At 30.6% G+C, this 12,621-nt stretch overlaps 1 protein-coding gene across 2 annotated transcripts in view; it reads left to right on the top strand.

Moving 5' to 3' along the window:
* Nucleotides 1-12,621, top strand: part of MGAT4C (MGAT4 family member C) — a 909,629-nt gene that overhangs the window by 15,732 nt on the left and 881,276 nt on the right. The gene's annotated exons all lie outside the window — the stretch shown is intronic.

Here is a 12,621-nt window from a genome sequence, read left to right as displayed (position 1 = left end):
CCTAAATTATTAATTTGCAAGTAAGTCCTGTAGGTGAGTGTCCAGGGCTGTCTCCCAGGCTAGGAAGAAATTTACTTTTGAGGGGCCTGGAGAGGTGGCTCCTACCTCCAATTCCAGCAACTCAGGAGGCTGAGATAGGAGGATCGCTTGAGGTCAGAAGTTCAAGACCAGCATGAGCAAGATAGTGAGACCCCGTCTCTTCAAAGAATGTTAAAAAAAAAAAAAAAAAGCCCACACTGGTAGCACACACCTGTAATTCTAGCTACTCTGGAGGTTGAAGCAGGTGAACGCTTGAGCCCAGGAGTTCAAGACTGAAGTGAGCTATGCCCTAACTTAGTTTTAACACAAATGTAATTTTGTTCTTGATTTCTTTTCTTAATTAATGGTTTTGGATAATGTATTTGAAAAAATAAACAAACAAACAAACAAAAACAAGCGAGTGAAAGGGAGAAATGCCAAGTGAAAGCTATGTTGAGGCAAAGGGATTCTAGTTTGAGCCTGAGTTGTGGTTTGAGCCTTCTATGATTAGAAGTCGGACTTATCGGCAGGGTGGGTAAGTGTGAAAGACAAGTGGACCGACTCAACCAGGACCTATTGGTATGAGGGGCTGAAGGGAGAAGTCAGTTGTGGTTGACACTGATCTTCTAAATTGTATTTCCAAAGTTGCATCATGATGTACCAGGTTCTTAGCAATCTGGTCTGGACTTGCCAGCCATCCCATTACTCATTTGCAGGAATGATGTTACAACAGCATGATGTCTTTTACACATTCTACCTTTTTCCAGTGAAGTATTTTTGTTTATAAAGATGCATTCTTTTAGAATATTCTTCCTTCGATCTTACTAAAGTTGTACGCATAACTCAAGATTCTTGTCAAATATTACAGCGTTCATCAAATTTACATAAACATTATTTTTCATCCCTTACAATTTTATCACACCTTTTGTACCTCTTTTATGTTGCTTATGTCATTTAACTGTGTTTATGATAACGGTATTCATTATATCTTCCTCAGAAAGAGCTCTCCTGATGCTCCACTTTAGATTACACCCAATCTGTCTGTTATCCTTTTACCTCATCATATACAAATTACAGTTATGGGTTTATTTTGTAATTATGCCTGTCTTCCCATTAAATTATAGGTTATAATTGGCTGGGTTGTATGTTTAGCAAACAGCCTAATGGTAATAAGTGCTTAATAAATATGTTTATTCATTCAATTAATAAAATTTATTACATTACCTTATTGTATTTAAATCTCTTCATTTCAGAGAAGTGTGTTTTATAGGTACCACTTTGTAACTTATCTAGTATTTGACATCTATTGTTTCTCCATAAATATGGGCTTATATATTTATAAGTTATAAACTTATACTTTATAACTTCAGATATATATTTATAATTTATGAATCTAACCCACCTTCTCATAAAATAGAGATTCTATATCCTAAGAGCTTACCTTTATTTTTAATTATTAAACATCCACCAAAAGACATATACTGTGTTTTCTTAGGTACAAGGGTGAGTGTGAAGATTTATCTCAATAAATTATTTTCCCAAATTTGAACTGGATACAAGGGTTTCAAGAAAGGCAATCAAAAGCTATTGAATACTAAATATATGCATATATTATAAGAGGCTCAATTGCATCTGTGTTTCTATCTGTAGAGTACAATTTCATACTAGAAATTAGGTATAAATGATGAATATAGAGACAATTTAGTTACATTACTTATACTACTTAATTGTTGATGACACTAGTTATTTACTTAATTAATTATTCACGTCTGTTAGACATAGCAGTTAAAATCTTGTCAGTATGAGGCAGCTTCATCTCAGGTACTCCAGAGAACCTCTGGAACCTTGGGATATCTCACAACCATTCTATAATTCAAGAATATTTGTAATGATTCCAATGTTTATGGATCTAAAGTATTTCTTTATGCTTTTAGTAAAAGTCATTCAAATCAACAAATATTTAATACATACTAAGCCTTTAAACATATAAAATAGGATAATCTCAGCCTTCCTGGAAAGATCTAGACATATAAGAAAATAATTGAAAAATATGTAGTAGTACAGAGATATAAATAAGCATCAGCACAAATGGAACACACAGTCAGGAAAACAACTCAGCCTTTAGGAGAGTGAGTTAAGGGAAATTTCCTTGTATAGATAATGGTGAGCTTATGCCATATTTCTTTAAAATAGCAACCTAACTTCTAAAGTTTCAATCTAAGAAGATACACAGATATAAAAAGATATAGGTCTAAGTAACTTTATTGATACATTTTAACAAAAACTTTGTAATCAACCGCATTTTTACTAGTATAATGGAAGTTAAATACATTATGTACTTAATACATCTTGAATAATACACAGTAGTGAAAGCTGATGATTTAAGCCTATATTTATTAAAAGAATATTTTCCATTATTTTGCTGGGAGAAAACAGAAGATCACGTAATATAGTATGTGAGACACCAATTATGTAAAGTGGACTAACAATAAAATGCTGCCTCTCTATGTCCTGTAGTTCCTGATTATTTTTTAATTCTCTTTTGTTGTAGTGACATTGCTCAGGTTTCATTGATTGGCTCAAATCCAAAACAGTTATCAAATGCTTAAGAATAATCCTTTAAAATACACCAAGAATTCTGTAACACTCATCCAAGTAACTAAAAACAGTATGTTAGATAACATTGAAATCCTTGCTAATAATTACAGGCAAATTTATATAAATAGAGACTTTTATTTTATAACTTAATTAAAACTTATTAATAAGGCAGATCTAAAATAATTGTAATAATTTTCTAGAAACACTGAATTCTATTGCCAACACTATGAGAAAAGGATTTCAATCCTGCCAAAGTGATCTAAAAAATTGCATACTTAAAGAGAGTCAAATTCTAATCTTTTTACTATAAGCGAATAAGTAATCTAATTTTCTTATTTATTTCTTATTTTACTTAATTCATTTGTAAGACAGGAATATTATATTTGTTTTAAAATTTTCTTACACATTATTTTGCAGCTATGAAAATTTCATGCAAATGAACATATCATAAACGGTGAATAATGAACATATCATTGCATATTATAGTATTTTTAAAATTTCTCCATTAGTGTTCAAATAACTAATATTAAAATGTCTTGAAATTTGCTTTATGGTAAATGCTAACAAGAAACTTGAATTAAATTTTTCATCAAGGAACATTTAAGACTGTAAACTAAAAATATGACTTATGTTCAAAACATTGACATCTCTTACTAAGATATAGTTTAAAATTTATATACCATAGGTTAAGTTTAATATAAGGTATTTTTTCACTAAGAAATATATAATTTTACATTTTAAATCTTATTTTAACATTTTTATTATATTTTAGATTTTTAAGCATCCAACACAGTCTTTTTTTAAGCATCAAACACAGTATTATCGACTGTAAGTACAATGTTGTGCATCTGATATACGGAACTGATACATCTCTCTTAATCCATTGATTAGTAACTCTCCATTTCCCCCCTCTCAATAGTTCCTGGTAATCACCAATTGACCCTTAATTTTATGAATTTGACACTTTTAGATACATCATGTAAGTACAATCATGCAGCACTTGTCTTGATGTGATTGGCTTACTGGACTTAGTGCAGTGTACTGAAGAGTCATCCATGTTGCCACATACTGTATAACTTCCTTTTTAAGGCTGAATAATATTTTGGTCTGCCTGCATCACATTTTCTCCACTTATCTGTTGATGAATATTTATTTTTCACATCTTGGCTGCTGTGAATAGTGCTTCAATTAACATGTGAGTCCTAATATCTCTTTCAGATCCTTATTTCAATTTTTTTCAATAACTTCCCCAAAGTGGGATTGCTGGATCATGTAATAGTCATATTTTTAATTTTGGGTGTAACCTCTGTACTATTTTTTCATAGCAGTGTGCCATTTGCATTTTCACCAAGAGTTTTGAAGGGTTCCAACTACACATCCTCATCAACACTTGTCTTTTTTTTTTTTTTTTTAAATAATAGTCATCCTTAAAGGTGTGAAGTGATGTCTCATTGGGGTCTTTATTTGTAGTTGCCTGATGATTAGTGACATTAAGTCTTTGGCCATTAATATTGAGTGACACTGGACATTTCTATGTTGCATTTGGAGCAATGTCTATTTAAGTGCTTAGCTCCTTTTCTATTTGGGTTTTAAATTTTTTGCTACTGAGTTCTAAGCATTTCTATATATGTAGGAGATTAATCCCTTATCAAATATGTGATTTAAAAATATTTTCTCCCATTGTGTAGGTTGCTTTTTTGCTTCATTGATTGTTTCCTTTTCTATATGGAGACTTTTTAAAAATGTAGTCTCACTTGTTTATTTTTGTTTTTCTGCCTGTGCTTTCAGTGTCATATCCATAAAATAATTGCCAAGACTAAAGTTATAAAACCATCCTGTACATTTTATTTAAGAGTTTTATTGTTTCATGCCTCACATTTAAATCTTTAATACTGTATAATATCGGCCAAATTTTATTATATTGCATGTGAATATCCAATTGTGCCAATACCATTTGTTGGAGAGACTGTCCTTCTCTCATTGTATATTCTTGGCAACCCTGCAAATGACCTGTTGATAGTATATGTGTAGATTTATTTTTGCACTCTCAATTCTATTTAATTGATGTATGGGCCTGTCTTTATGCCAGTAATATACTGTTTTGATTACCATAGCTTTGTAAAATATTTTGAAGCAGGAAATAGAATGCCTCCAGCTCTGCTCTTGTATTCAAGATTGATTTGGCTATTTATAATTGTGTGGTTTCATATAATTTGTATACTATCTTTTTATATCTGTAAAAAGTGCCGTTGGGATTTTAATAGGGGTTGCATTAAATCTGTATATCACTTTAGGGTGGTACAAACATTCAAAAAATATTGTCTGCCAATTAATGAACATGGTAGTCTTTTCATTTGTTTGCACTTGCTATAGATTCTGTCATCAATGCGTTGCAATTTTCAGTATGCAAGTCTTTCATCTTCTTAATGAAATAAATTCATTAAATTTATGTTTAAAGAAATTAATATTGTAAATATTATTGACACTAATATAATACATATTAAATTTTTGCCTAAATATTTATTGTTTTTGTAGGTGTCATAAAAAATTTCCAATAAAGAAATAACTTTTATGCTTTTTATCTTAACTTTTCCCAAATGTATTTGACCACAGTATATATTTTTCACACACTGCTTATTGACTGCCTCTGAAACTACTATTTTGCATTGGATAATTTAGGAAAAATCTATTATTATAAGTTTCCAGAGAAAGAATAAATTATGTACAATTTTGCAGTATAGATTTTTCTTGTTTGCATTTGGGTCCTTAGAAGACTGAAAATCTATGCAGCTGGCAGGAATTTGATTAAATATAGCAACCTATACTACAACACAGTTTAGAGAAAAAGTAAGATTCATATCATATACGAACACTTACTAGCTGTGAGGGCTTAGACAAGTTATTTTAGCTTCGTTTTTTTTTTTATTTCTCATTTTAAATAGTTGATGATGATGATATTTAAGAAACTGAGATATAATAATTGACTTCTTTAATGTAAATCTCTTATTTCAATGACTGCCATGTGGAAAGTACTAAATAAAAATATGCAATTTCCTCATCTATTTAGAAAAAAGAAACTTGCTATAAATCTTATATTTTTGTTTTTCACAGTGGTTATACCATTTTGCATTTCCACCAGGAATGTGTGAGATTATATACCCATCTCTGACTTTAAGATTTTTAAGTTGTCACCCTGCTAGTGGGTATATAGTTGTGATTTTGATTTGCATTCTGGTAGTCAGCATTTATTCATTTGCTTATTTACCATTCATATAACTATTTTAGTGAAGTGGCTATTTAAATATTTTGTTCATTCATTAAGAATGTTGCTTGACTTCACGTTATTCTTGAGTTCTAAGAGTTCATTACTGAAGTTCTTTACCATATGTGTTTCTGTTCTAGCACTTGAGACAACAAAGGAAATCCAATTGTCCTTGCTCTTAAGCAAGTACTATTACTCACAGTTTCTGGTTCCTTGCTTTATATATATATACACACACATATATATACACACATATATACACATATATATATACACATATATATACACATATGTATATACACATATATATACACATATATACACATATATATACACATATATATACACATATATATACACACACACACACACATATATATGAAGAAAATACTATTGTCATTTTTTCTTTAGAAGCTTCAAAACGTTTTATTTGAGTTTATTTTTTCCCTATTGAATGTCTACCTGTGGATTTATTCCACACTGGAGCTGTTGTGCTTCTTGAACTTGAATAGACAAGAATGCTATCAATTCTAGAATCACCTTCATTATCTATTTAAAGTCAACTCTCTCCACTTTGTCTAATTCTTTATTGTTAGACATGTTACTACAGTTTCCATGCCTCTAACAATTCACTCTGATTTTCTATTACCTTATTCCTCTCTGCTTCTTTATAATTATTGACTAATTCACAAATTATCTTTTAATCTGTGCAAAAGAATGGTTTCACCCGTTCACTGATTTTTAATGTCTTTTTAATTTCTTCATGTTATCTAAATTTGTGTTATATTTGTTCTGATTTGTTATTTTATAAATTTGTTTATTTTTAAGACATTTTTTATGTTCTTGATGAGTAATATTCTGTTATTGGTCTTGAAAATGCTAATTCTCATGCTTTTTGAATTCGTGATGGAAATTATGTCTTATGTTGCAAAACTTAAAGAGTGCATCTTTATTGGCACATTTCTCCCCTGCATAAATTTCATTCAGTTGCAGTTGTGGCAATATCTGGTCAAAGTAGTTTTACATTAATTTATTTAATAGACCTTTTGTTGTTAATATTCATTTCTCACCTTGTGCGGGTAGGGTACTAGGTTTATAATTCTTCAGGTAAGTTATATTTATTTATTGTCTTGCTTGTTTTTTAAAAGAAGAATTATGGCAGGGCCACTTCTGGGAGGAGCCAGTTCAAATTCCTGCTTTAGGCAGTTTAAAAGGGCCACACTGTATCCTACTATACAGATTAAAATCAAAGACAATGGCATATTAAGACATATTTCCTCTCTCAAAATCTTTGCAAAGGGTACTACTGTGATTTTCAGTTTGGGCTTTATCTCTGCCACAGGAATATTTCTATTCTTTTTCTGAGAAGGCAAACTTTGGAGAAGAAATCATTGTAAATGATAAAAATGGACATTTATAAATTATGGAAGGAGAAATTCACTGTGAATATAAAATGATTCTGAACTTTAATATTTATAACAAAAAGCTTCAAAATATTGACCAAACTAGTATGCCTATTTCTCAATAAATGCTAGATTAACCAGAAAGAACAATTTTTAAAACCATAGAAAAATAATAAGTGAAATAAAGTGATGTATAAGCTTGATTTAATGGACTTTTGTCTGTACCCAACAGATGTAGAAGAATACACATGGAACATTCATCCAAATAGGAGGAAACAAAGCAAGTCTCCAAATTACTAAAGATATCAAGAGAAATAAAATAAAATGTAAAAAGAAATAATGAAAATACAAAAAGAAACAATGAAAAAACACAATTTTTTAAAATTGTTGGATTATGTTAAAATAATTAACAATCTAAATATTATATCTATCAAAAGTGAAGTAAACATAAATTTAAAATATGTAGAACTGAATGACAAAAGTATTAAATTCAACAATTGTGCTGTATGAATAGTGTATAAATTAAGATATATATTATATATTTGATATCTGATGAAAAAAGAATGTTTGAAAATAAGAATGCTTGAAAATTAATGTAACATGTATAATTCAATGGGTTAATAATAGGAAGGCAACTGAATATACCGAAATAATGAAAAAAAGGGGAATAAGAATGTAAAAGAAAAATCAAGAAACCAAAAATGAAAGCAATATATTATGCATTAAAATAATTGTAACAAAATAAGAAATAAAATCATATCAAATTATTGGTTATATATGATTATACAATAATAACATGATGAGAAATAATAAAAGAATTAAAAATAAAAATAAGCAAAATAAATGATAACCCCTGATTAGTTCGACCAAGACAAAATGTTTGGTACTAAAATAAAAGTGAAAAATGATTGCTAACAACAGATACTGCAGGGACACATCCACTTGATACACACACACACATTAACACACACAAAAAAATACAAAACCCACTACTGTTCTAGAAAAATTTTTAGTGGCACATGTTAGCAAACTCTCACATAAAAGATAATTTTTATCTTATCTACAAAATTTTTTAACCGGAATGTATTAAAAATGACAAATTTCTAGAACACTTAATTTTGCTGGTATATAACCTTCATATCAAAACTTGTTGAGGTCAATGTGAGAAAGATTGAAGGTTAATGACATTTTCAAACATTAAAAAAATTAAAAAAATTTGAAACCTATACCACCAATGTATACACAAAAATAAAACATCGTGATAAAATATATGTTTTCTCAGAAATTAAGGGATAGCTTACCATCTACTAATTTAAACAAGCTTGTAACATATTTTTAGAAAGTTATATGTAGATGCGCAAAGTTTATTTGGTCAATTTTGACACACAATTATAAAAAGAAAATAAAAACATAGAAATCAATTCTTTGTAACCTACAAATAGAAGAGATATGAAAGAGAACTTCATTTACCTGATAAGAATATCTAACGAAAACCTGCAAAAATATATCCTGTTTCATCATACAATCTTAGAAGCAGGCCTTTTAAAATTAAGATCAACAAATTTTCTATTCAAAATTGTATTGGGGGGCATGTTCAGGAAAACAAAATAAAGAATAAAGATCAGAGAAACAGTAACATTGAATTTAAATTTTTATTTTGTTTATCTTTTCTCACCCTTATGTTATTTTTAAATAAGTTATTAATGTACAGGTGGTATTTGGTTACATGCGTAAGTTCTTAAGTGGTGATTGGTGAGATTTTGCTGCACCCATCACCTGAGCAGCATATTCTGCACCATATTTGTAGTCTTTTTTCCCTGTCCCCACCGGCTCTTCCCCCCAAGCCCATTGTATCATTCTTATGCCTTTGTGTCCTCCTGGCTTAGCTCTCACAAATCAGTGAGAACATACGATGTTTGATTTTCCATTCTTGAGTTACTTAACTTAGAATAATAGTCTCCAATCCCATCCAGGTCACTGCAAATGCTATTAATTCATTCCTTTTTATGGCTGCATAGTATTCTATCATATAATATAAATTATATATCATATAATACCATGGTTTCTTTATCCACTTGGTGATTGAGTTGGTTCCACGATTTTGCTATTGTGAATTGTGTAACTATAAGCATGGTTGTACATGTATTCTTTCTTTCTTTTTTTTTCTTTTTGAATAATGACTTATTGTCTTCTGGGTAGATATCCAGTAGTGGGATTGCTGGATCAAATGGTAGTTCTACTTTTAGTTCTTTAAGGAATCGCCACACTGTTTTCCATAGTGGCTGTATTATTTTATATTCCCACCAGCAGGGTAGAAGTGTTCCCTGTTCACACATCCATGCCACTGTCTAGATTTTTGATTTTTTCATTATGGTCATTCTTACAGGAGCAAGGCAGTATTGCATTGTGGTTTTGATTTGCATTTCCCTGATCATTAGTGATGTTGAGCATTTTTTCATATGTTTGTTGGCAATTTGTATATCTCCTTTTGAGAATTGTCTTTTTATGTCTTTAGCACACTTCTTGATGGGATGGTTTGTTTCTGTCTTACTGATTTGTTTGAGTTCATTATAGATTCTGGAGGAAGTCAAATTGTAACTATTTGTTGACAATATGATCGTTACCTTGAAAATCCTAAGGTCTTCTTCAGAAAGTTCCTAGAAATGTACATCTGACAAAAATTTTAAAGTCTCATTTTTTTTCATTTTATAATTGATCTCTTAATCTACTCAGGATGCTATAACAAAATACCACAGACTAGGTACTTTATAAACAATAAAAGTTTATTTCTCACTATTCTGTGAGCTGGAAAGTCAAAGATCAAGTTCAAGATAAGCAGTAGATTCAGTGCCTAGTGAGGGCTTATTTCCTGGTTCATAGCGGGCACCTTTTCCCTGTTCTCCAAATGGTGGAATAGGTAAGATGGCTCTCTGGGGCCTCTTTTATAAGGGTACTCATCCCATTCAAGAGGGCTTCTTCCTCATTGCTTAATCACTTCCCAAAGGGTCGACATTGGAATATCATCACATTGTGATTAGATTTCAACACATGAATTTCAGGGTAACACAAACATTCAGACCATAAAAATGATTACAGAAAATATCTAAGTAATCTTCTTTGGAATTAATATAATTATAAGAGAATTGGAATTAATATAACTATAAGAGAATTCAGTAACTTTATTTGATGAAAGAACATCCCTTTCATATATATATCATATATGATATATTATATATATCATATATATTATATATGACAAATAATTTGATAATAAAAGCTTAAAGAATAAATAATTTGCAAAAGCCATGGGAGATAACAGTGCCTAGAAATATATCTATCAGCCTGAGGTCAGGAGTTTGTAACCAGCCTGGGCAACACAGTGAAACCCTGTCTCTACTAAAACACAAAAAAATTAGCCAGGCATGGCAGCATACACCTATAGTCCCAGCTAATTGGGAAGCTGAGGCAGGAGAATTGCTTGAACCCGGGAGGTGGAGGTTACAGTGAGCCAAGATCGCGCCACTGCACTCCAGCTTAGGTGACAGAGCGAGACTCTGTTCCTCACCCTCCCCCCAAAAAATGAAAGAAAAGGAAATACATATATAAAAATTATGCAAAACATTTACAGATAAAATTTTAACATTCTGTAGGAATAGAATGTTTAAATAAATGGAGAAATAAATTTTATGGAAGAGAAGATTTGAAAACTTGGAAAATCTGCCCAAATTAACCTGTAAAGTAAATGTAATTTCATTCAAATACACGACATAGTTTTTGATGAAACTGAACAAGGTGATTTTATAAAAGTGGAAAGTGTTAAAACCTAAGACAATTTTTCAGAAATATGTAGTGACTCACTGTATCAATTAAAAATGAATTATTATGGTTATAAAAATATTGTCATATCAAGTCATATTAACAGGGTGAAATATAAATATATCGCCATAAAATTATAGCCTAGAAACACAAAACATATATGAAAAAAATGTATTTTAAAAGCAGGAAACTTTTTAGCATATGTTACCAGGAAAATTCACTAGACTATGAGAAAATTTCAAAATTAGATTATTTCTTTAAAGTAGATAAAATCAAGTGGATTAAAGATTTTAACGTCTAAAGGTAAAAACACATGTATTTTGATAGAAAATATGTAATATCATGTGACATCAGTGTAGGGAAAAATACTTGAACAAGACTTAAAATGTATAAATCATAAGGAAAAATAATGATAAAATTGATAGCTCTAAAGTTGCTATATTCAAAATGTCCAAAACCAGCATCATTTCCAATCTGGATATGATGTAGAACTATTTCTTCTTGCTTTTCCCTGCTAAGCACAACTATAAACTCTATAAATTACTCAAGAGGCAAGTAAAAGACAATGCTGATAACTGGTTTGGAACCCTGGATTTGAGAACATTGCATCAGCAGTATGCGTCTTACATATGCCCACACAACAGAAGAAGCCTTGCAGGCATTTCTTAACCTGAAACCTAGTAAAACAAGGCATCCTATGTAGGCTAATTTTTTCACCATGTTGAAATGAATACCCTCTAATATCAGGTGAGTGAAACACCAATGGCAAATGAAAGATCAGAAATTCTGGCATCAGTTAGTGGCCATTCTTCTGGCCATCCCATTTAGGCCTGATATTTCCTTACTCCACTGGGATAGCCCAATAAAGATGGGCAGAACCAACAAGAGAGACCCAGCCACAGAGTCCTTCTTAGTGAACCTGAGAGTCTTCCCCTAACAAAGTGAAGACATACACTTCATATTCAACAACATAGGTAGGCTGATAGTTAAAGGATGGAAAGGGAAATGCTGTTTAAAACATTTAGGATAAAACAGAAGCATGTGTGACTTTATTCATATATATTATATATGGCCTAATAAACTAGATATCAAATCCAAGAAAGCTATTAGAGACAGAAAGAAATTTAATAATAGCAGAAGATCCATTTAACAAGATACATAACAATCCCAACTGTGTCCTGAGTAAACAAGAATCCTTCAAAATTCATGAAGCAAAAATATCTAGAACTGAAAAAGTAAAAAACAAATCCAAAAATATAACTGGAAACTGTATCTCCCACTTAGCAACTGAGAGAATTACTAGATAGGAAATCACAAAGGATATAGAAAATCTGAACAGCACAATCCACCAGCAAGATCTAACGATATTTATAGAACCCCTCACCAAACAACAGCAGAATACACATTTTTCAAAAATCAACAGAATATTAATTGAAATAGTCTGTATGCTAATTCATAAAATAAATCTCAATAATTTTAAAATAAATGAAATCAGACAGAATGTGTTCTCTGCCAACAATGACA

Source organism: Macaca thibetana, chromosome 11 (assembly GCF_024542745.1).
Source record: "Macaca thibetana thibetana isolate TM-01 chromosome 11, ASM2454274v1, whole genome shotgun sequence".
NCBI lineage: Eukaryota > Metazoa > Chordata > Mammalia > Primates > Cercopithecidae > Macaca > Macaca thibetana.
The sequence above is the reverse complement of the archived record's forward strand: the minus strand, read 5'-3'. Positions and strand labels throughout refer to the sequence as shown.